This window comes from Odontesthes bonariensis, chromosome 6, assembly GCF_027942865.1.
Source record: "Odontesthes bonariensis isolate fOdoBon6 chromosome 6, fOdoBon6.hap1, whole genome shotgun sequence".
NCBI classification, from domain to species: Eukaryota; Metazoa; Chordata; class Actinopteri; order Atheriniformes; family Atherinopsidae; genus Odontesthes; species Odontesthes bonariensis.
This window is the reverse complement of record NC_134511.1, coordinates 7,294,344-7,301,981: the sequence shown is the minus strand read 5'-3', so window position 1 is coordinate 7,301,981 and position 7,638 is coordinate 7,294,344.

The following is a 7,638-nucleotide window of genomic DNA, read 5'->3' as shown; positions in this document are numbered from 1 at the left end:
AAATGTGGCAAAAGGTTTAAAAGTTCAAGGGGGCCGAATACTTTCGCAAGGCACTGTGATTCCCACCAACACGTTCTGCTCCGCGGTCGCCCTGTTTCACACGGACAGTTACTACTGTCACACATGGTGCTGCGTTTGGAGCAGCTTGATTGGCTCAGGTGAGCCGGAAACATCCCATAGTTCTGCTGCTGTAGGCCCAGACTGCTGGGGGAGCTCCCATGATGCACCTCTTTTCTCTCCATGTACGTGTGACATCATTGTTGTCATTAACTTGTGTTTCTCTCTCTCAGCAGGTATCTCTGGCCTGGTGTTACGGTGTTTGTTGTCCCCTCTTTCCTGTCCTCTCAGCCCCCAGCCGGTGGAGGCAGATGGTTCTGGTTCTGGTTCTGGTTCTGGTGGAGGCTTCTTCCTGTTAAAAGGGAGTTTTTTCTTCTCACAGTCGCCTCGTGCACGCTCAGGACGGGGCTTGGATCGAAGAGAAGTTGCTGGTTTCCTTAGCTCGGCTACTTTTTTGTTAATTGGCTCTGTATGAAATGGACCAATTTGGAATTGATTTCATTTGATCTGATCGGATTACAATGAATTGGCTTGAATCGGACTGTGATTTGGCGCTTTATGAATAAAACCAAACTGAATTTAATCAAATCTGTGGATTCAGGAATGCAGTCGTTAGTATCTACACCACTCTTTAGAATAAAAAAACTGAGGTAAATCCCCAAAAAACACTCGATAAACTAGCTTAACTTTTGTGTTTGCACGACACATAATTTATCCTCTGTGACCTAAAGTTACCCATAATGCCATTCTCTGGTTAGCTTCAGACTTAATTCCAGCTCCACATGTCGACAGCAGCATATTGGATGAGTTTAGCAGCTGCCCAACGACTGTGTTGTGTTGAAGAGAGCACGAAATAGAAAACAGAGATGATTTTACAGCGCGTTAAATGTTGGGTGATTTGATCCGAACCCAACTGGGCCTTTCAGAAAGTTTCAGAGAGCAGAACAGTTTCCAGCTGGTAGTGTCTCTGTGGTGGAAATGTGTGACGGTGAACCACTGGAGGTGGACGTCGGGGTAATAATTCTGTGGTTCATCTTTGTTTCTTCATGAACGACGAGTTATGCAGAGCTGTCATCCAGATGTGGCCTCATTCACACACCAGTTACATGAGTTCACTAACATGCTGTTCTTCTGAAGTTGATCTAAAACCTGCTGACCACCAGATTATTATTTCCTGAGACACAATAAAAACCTTTTTAGGTTTTTATTGTGTCTGGTCTTTTTTTGGATTTTAGGTGTTGTTTATTTTTGATAGATTTTCATTATGTGAAATTAATCATTTTCTAAGTATTTTGTTAAAAATGTACAGAAGCCCAGAGCGGACATGGTACGTATAAACTTTTTTCTGATTGTTTTCTCAAGATAACGAGATAATTATGTCGTTATCACGGGAAAACGAATGGAATAAAATGTATGTACCTATGGCCGTTTAGAGCTTCCGTAAAAATGTGTTTAAGTTAATGAAAAAGTAAAGTAATTTCTTCTTGTTGTTGTTTCTGCATATGTTTTATAGATTAATTTTGTTTAATTCATAAACAGATTTAGTGATTTTTGACAGATTTTATGGAGAATAACCGGCTGTTTTAGTCCCTTCAGATCGTATTTCCACTCAGTCAGTCAGTTTATTCTTCCCTCACAGTTTTTACCAGGTAAATTTTAAAACCTAAATTCTTAATCTGGCCTGTTTCTTCCCCCGGTTTGTAAATGATCAAACTTTGCCCCCGGCTGTAGTTCCCCTGCAGGGCCAGCGGGGGGCAGCATTGTACTTTTTAAGCCACAGAACCAAGCTGACCTCCAGCAGCAGCAGCAGCAGTTTTGCTCTTTTGCAGCCGTTTGGCATTTAACTCATCTGTCACACAGTCGATTGTGTTGATCCTGAGCGTGAGAGCTTGTTAAAGCGTTTGTTCGGCCTTCAGACTGTTTGTCCCCACGGGAACTGAGAGCACATGTGAATAACCTGCAGCACACCGGCGTCTTATTTGAATTTTCCGGCCTCTGTAATTGACAGTCGGCTCAGTTTAGTTTGCAAGTGCAGAAACAGTTTGTGACTCCGGAGACGAGGCCGAGATGTTCTGTAAAATGTCAGCGAAACACCGGTTTCACACTCAAACAGATGATTGATTTTTCTCTCTTCTTTTTTTTTTTCCTCCCCTTGTTTCTTAAAAGTTGCTCTCTGAGTGGAGGTGGGAGGTTTTCAGCACAGATCTTCCACAAATTGCAGCTTCTCCTTCTGAACCTGAAATATCACAGAGGACATCTCGCTCCTGCGTTTTTAACGAGAGAGAAAGCTGCTTTAAGAGTTTCCCCGAACAGCTCAGCAGAGTGCATCTTCCTCTGAGGTGTCACTGTGACATCAACAGGGAGGGCAGCTGTCAGATGTCAGTCACAAAGCCTGAAAGGTCTCCTTCTATCTGCCAACAGCTGAATGAACAAAGCTGCAAATGTGACTTCAGTTTGAATGTGTTGATATTCCAGACTGAATATGTAGTCTGAAAGTAAGAAAACTTCTTTAACTCAGTTTAGTTTAGGAAGTGTCTCATCAGACAGACACGAAAACATGGAAATAAAACGTGACTTTTGGGAATTGAAAGTATTCGTGTCAAGCAAAACTCAGAAATGACTCAGAAAATTCTCTTAAAACAACTTCATCCAACCCTAAAACCACTGAAGGCAAGTTTATTTGTCGAGCACAATTCAAAGTGTTTTACGGCTACATAAAATCACAAGAAAGCAAATTAAACATAAAAATAATACGGCTGGGCGAGTTAACTCGTTATCGCGTTAACTCACTGTTTATTATTTATTTATTTATTAACGCCAATAAATATTTTATTGCGCATTAACGCAGGTTTTATTTTTATTTGTTTATTTATTTTTAATCAATTTTTTGTCAGGCTTTTATTTTGTAAAAGTCTGTTGCTGTCTGCTGTGGAACCGGAAAAGAAAGTAATCGGCGGATCCACCAAACATGGAGAAGGGTACGGAACTTTTACTCGGCCATTTTCATTTTAAAGTTCTTCCAGACGGCGGAGTCCACAGAACCAAAGTCATAGCGCCTTAACCTTGTGCAGAGTCCATCTTTCTGTCCGAAGTGCACAGCCGTGCACATGAGTCCTCAGTATCTCCCCCGCGTATTCCCCATAATTCTCTGCTCATCACATCCGCCCACGTCACTCCAATACAACCAATCAGTTATTGCATAGAAATAATGAGTTTTTTAACAGCATGGAATAATTTCTTTTTAGAACATACATGAAATCATCTTTTTTAAAACACGTCACAAAATAATGAATTCAAAACAACACATTATAAATTAAATGTAAGACTTAAATGACAACACTATCTGATTGACGGTTACAGCTGTTATGCTGCAAACAAGTGGAACAAACTGCCAGTGGAGATTAAACTTTCACCAAATGGAGACATTTTTAAATCCAGGTTAAAAACATTTCTGTTCTCATGTGTCTATGCATGAAATCTGCACGATATCTTTCAATTTATCTGGACTGTTGCTTGTTTTTAAATTCATTTAAATTATTTTATTTGTTTCTCTTTATATTCTTTTATGTATTTTTAATGCTTCTTCCACTCCTTGCTGCAATGCTTTTATTTTATGTGAAGCACTTTGAACTGTTTTGTACATGAAATGTGCTGTACAAATAAATTTGATTTGATTTGATTTGATTTGACTGGAGAGCTATAACTACTGAGGGTTTATGAGCTAAGTGACAATAAGTGAGTCAGTGAGACATTTAGGGGTAACAACATGGAGCGAGAATACGACAGAATCTAACAGTGAAAACTAAAACAAACGAGCCCGGACTAAACAGAGACTCTAAGAAATAACTAAACCAGAGAAGAGACAGAAAACCAACCAGTGACTGCAGGCCTACTTTCTGTTTCAGAACCAGCTCTCAGAGTGGGTTCTCTGCTCTCTTTACCTTTAAGTTTGGGCTTAAAACTTTCCTTTTTGATAAAGTTTATAGTCAGGAGTCCCCCAGAGGACTCTGACTGAACACTTCCCCTCCACCAACCTCTCTGGTTTCAGGATTCTCTCAATGTAACTCTGTGAAGCTGCATGTTTCTGATCTGAGATTATTCTCCTCGCACCAGCTCTCTGAGGCAGACACTCACTTGCACATTGAATTGCCTGTGGTATGAAATGCGCTATATAAATAAAGATTGATTGATTGATTGATTGATTGATTGATTGATTGATTGATTGATTGATTGATTGATTGATTGATCCATCCCTGAGTCTGGTTGTGTCGGACATATTTTGGGATCTGTTTGAGAGAATCTGAGAGTCGCCATCGTCCGCAGAGCCACAAGAAGCCACAAGCTTCTCGTGAGGCTCGACACCTAATCGAGTTTAATGTTGATCTGCATGAGACCGCAAGAACATTCTCCATCTTATAAAGCATTACTCATCGGGACTGGGTCTGTAAAACATCCTTTTCTTTAAAGGCAACGAATAAATCTCCCCGTTTTTAAATGATTTAGAATAAAAATAATGCGATTTTGTGCTGAAACTAAAGCTACTTCTGCTGGAGAACAGCTAAAATGAGACTCCAAGGGCTCAATTACACAAAAACAGCTTGATAAGAGTGAACGTTTTCTGGCTGTGAACAGAAAACCCAAGGCACCAGATCCCCGCTCTATTTTTCACGTGTTTTATGGTGGACACTTCCTCTGAAATAGAACCTCACGCCGTAAAACTGAGAGCGTTTTTTGGCCGGTTTGCTGAGACGCAAACCTCTGATCGCTCATTCTCTTCCTGAATGAAATAATAGTCAAATAAAACTCTCTCGTTTCGCTGAAGCGTCCTCCGGGAGCCTCTTCAGGGTCCCCCGGAGGACCCCCAGACCCCACTTTTGGAAGCGGTCAGTCAGGCCCACGTTAACAGACTGCGGTAATGATGCTTGTTTGTCCAGCGGTCTGTAAATCACACCGACATTAGAGCTGTCACAGGATCCGCTGGAGACACAGCAGAGCATCACTAATCCCCCTGAACCCGGGAGCCGATCTATATCACCGGGCCGGAAAAAAAGCAAAATAACACAACAACCAGCCTACAGAGAAGACAAAAATAGTTTAAAACTGACTCAGACCGTCTTTATCAGGGACGTCTGAGCTGCTGCCACACAAAGAAATCATTTAAAACTGATGACACGGCAAACAGTTCATCACATTTTAGTCAGGGGGGGAATTATATATGCAGCACAGTTCAGCAACAAGGCCTTACAGGGAGAATGAAATGCATTAGAGCAAGATGTCAGTATTTCTGTCCAAACCACTTAAAGGGATAGTTCGCCTCTTTTGACATGAAGCTGTTTGACATCCCATATTAGTAACATCATTTATGAACATTTTCTTACCCCCTGCTGCGTCCTGTGAGCAGAGTTCCAGCCTCGTTTTGGCGTTGACGAAGGTAGTCCGGCTAGTTGGCTGGGGCCACAAAAATAAAGCGTTTTGCTTCTCAAAACGATATGCGTTCAAAAGAGTAATACATTTGCATCACAAAATCGTTCTCCAGGAAAAAGTCAGACCTCACAATCGCTTGACGCTATTTTCTCTCCCTTCGTATCACTGCCTGCTGTGCAGACCGAGCAGCAAACACCGTAACAGGTGCGGCTGTCGGCAGCCAACAGTTCAACATCTGGCGTGCAGAGACGCTCCTTCTCAGTGACATGTCCAGGATTACACAAGCTCTGTAATCCCCCTCCTTTACTGTTACTGCTCTGTCTGCGGTCTCTGTCTGCGGCTCCAAGCTCGTCCATTTTATCCATCAGTGATCTCACATTTCCCATGATGATCGAGGGAAGAAATGTTTAAGCCTCTTTTACCTTCTCCATTTGGTCTCCTCTTCAACTGCAATCTGTTCGACTGACACCTTGAACAGCAAAGCAGATACAAACGTAATATTCTGCATGACAATAATTCAGTTTTTGGGTTATATATTGTTTAAACAAAATTAAAATTTAATTTTTAAGTTGATTTCCTTCCATTTTTGACATGTTTGCAGGTTTGACAGAGTAAACCAGGGAATCCCAATCTGATTAGCATCTCAGGTATGAATCCTTCTGGCTTTGAATCATACGTTTCCCAGGGCCTCTTTACCGGGATGCCTCAAAGCTCAATACTGTGACCCCTTTTCTTTGTCATATACAACTCCTCCTTGGGTCTAGATTAGAAAATGACAACTTCAACCCTTTGTTTTTATCAGGAGCATCATCCCTATGCATAAAGCATTCTTAGTCCAAACTGTTAGCAATCACAACAGGGGCCTCCCTTAATCTATTGAAGGCTAATCTCTCCAGAGAAAACCTTCTCCCACACACTCCGGTACCACTTCTGTTTTTACTCTGTTGTTTAAGGAGAAAAAAAAATAGATTTAACACCCAATGCGTATGCCAGGGTTTCTTATTGTGCTGAAACTTGAATGTTGTTCCTCACTCATAAGTCACTTTAGATAAAAACATCTGTTAAATGTAGGACTGGGCAACGATTAAAATCTTTAATCTAATTAATCACATGATTTCCCTGATTAATCGCGATTAATCGCATTTGTATTCAAAATCCAAAAATGAATCCAAAAGTAGCGTATAGCTTTTAGCATTTAGTTTTATTTTAAATGTGCTGCCATATGAATGAAAGTGCCATAACATTTTTGTGCAAACACACTTTTAACATCAGCATCTGTCTGTAGTTTTTATGTAGAAGCCTCGCTCCACTGTCTGTTTCCTTGAATGACTTGCTGCTATCAGTTGTGTGTTTTGCCTTTAAGTGATATTTTAGACTGGAACTACTACGCTGAGAAGACAATTCAACTTGGCAGAGTTTACAGATGACTTTGGTTCTGTCGACTCCGCCGTCTGGAAGAACTTTAAAATGAAAATGGCCGAGTAAAAGTTCCGTACCCTTCTCCATGTTTGGTGGATCCGCCGATTACTTTCTTTTCCGGTTCCGCAGCAGACAGCAGCAGACTTTTACAAAATAAAAGCCTGTGAGCAACAGACTTTTACAATAATAAAATAAATAATAAAACCTGCGTTAATGCACGATAAAATTTATCAATATTTATCGGCGTTAAACAATTAACGAGTTAACGCGATAATATCGCGTTAACTCGCCCAGCCCTAGATAAATACATGAATAAGAACATAATGTAGAGAAAACCTCCTCCCTGGTTCTCTCCATCCTCAGACACACTTTGTCTTCATCCTCTCCGGTGCTCCTCATTCGTTACGGTGGCTTTTATCGGCGCTGCTGCCTGTAAAATTGGTCAGTCAGGATAGACTGTAACCTTTAAAGATGAACGAGAGAGGGAGTTTGTTAGAGGGAAGAGGGGCATTCAGCCCGTAAACAGGAAGCAGCCCACAAATACACAAACATACACAGGCCCACAGATAGACACATTTTCATCCCTGCTGGTATTTACTGGGACAGCACGGCTCCTTTAGCCTCCTCCATCGACCGCCCAGCGCTCCCATTAAGGCTGACTGGGATGTCCATAGGGAGAGATGGTGAGAGAGTTTGTCTTGGAGGGGAGATCTTTAAAAGGCAATAGGTTGTTTCTTG